The sequence below is a fragment of the Carassius gibelio genome, chromosome A18 (assembly GCF_023724105.1).
Source record: "Carassius gibelio isolate Cgi1373 ecotype wild population from Czech Republic chromosome A18, carGib1.2-hapl.c, whole genome shotgun sequence".
Taxonomy (NCBI): domain Eukaryota; kingdom Metazoa; phylum Chordata; class Actinopteri; order Cypriniformes; family Cyprinidae; genus Carassius; species Carassius gibelio.
In genome coordinates, this window is record NC_068388.1 from 14223507 (window position 1) to 14224839 (window position 1333).

Here is a 1333-nt window from a genome sequence, read left to right on the forward strand (position 1 = left end):
ATAAATGCAATTTTCACTATGTACAATTTGCATCAAATGGTTATTTATAAACATAAATATAAATGACTTTAATGGCAGGAGTAAAAATTTATAAAACTTTACAGTACTCTCCTCCATCATGTTTCAAGTTTATGGCTCACCCAAATCGAAAACTTGAGTTTCAAAATTATATTGGTTATAATTATTAGGGCCCGAGCACCGAGGTGCGAGGACCCTCTTGTATCTGCTTTGTTTATTATTATTATTATTATTAGGGCCCGAGCACCGATGGTGTGAGGACCCTCTTGTTTCTGTGTTGTTTATTAGGGCCCGAGCACCGATGGTGTGAGGACCCTCTTGGAATTGCTCCGTTTATTATTATTATTATTATTATTATTAGGGCTCAAGCCCAAAGGGCGAGAGGCCTATTGTTTTCCTTAGGATTATTTTTTATTATTATTATTATTATTATTATTATTATTATTATTATTAGGGCTCAAGCCTGGAGGGCGAGAGCCCTATTGTTTTCCTTAGGATTATTTTTTATTATTATTAGGGCTCAAGCCCAAAGGGCGAGAGGCCTATTGTTTTCCTTAGGATTATTTTTTATTATTATTATTATTATTATTATTATTATTATTATTTTTTTTTTCCAACGTCTCGGGGGCTTTTGGGGCCCTTAACGTGCTTAAAAAGTCTTGAAAATTGGCACACAGATTGGAACCTGCGGCCATTAGGGCCGGGCAGAGACTGATACACGGGCGTGGCACAGGGGCTCTACAGCGCCCCCTGGAATATGGAGGGCCATATATCATACACTCTTGCTCGTAGACGTATGAAACTCGGTACACATATAAATCTCATCAATCCAAACAACTTTTGTATTGCATATCATAGGCTCCGCCCAACAGGAAGTTGGCTATTTAGGGTTTAGTATTCAAATTTTTCGTCAAAGTTGTGGGTGCTTTTGGGGTCCTTAACATACTCAAAAACTCTTGAAAATTTGCACACACTTTGGAATCTGTGGCCTTTAGGAGCCTGCAGAGGCTGGGACCCGGGCGTGGCACAGGGGCTCTACGGCGCCCCCTGGAACACAGTCAGAAATGTTGATGTATAGCTCACACATACTTGCACATATTCATAAGAAACTCAGTACACATATAGATCTCATCGTGCTGAACAACTTTCGTATTGCATGTCATAGGCTCCACCCAACAGGAAGTCAGCTATTTAGAGTTATGTAAAAAGCGCATGCTCTGGAATTTGAAATACTTGTCATAGGTTTTTTTCTCGATTGCCGCCAAACTCGGTCAACATGATCTCAAGACACTGGGGATGAAAAATTGCCAGGGGA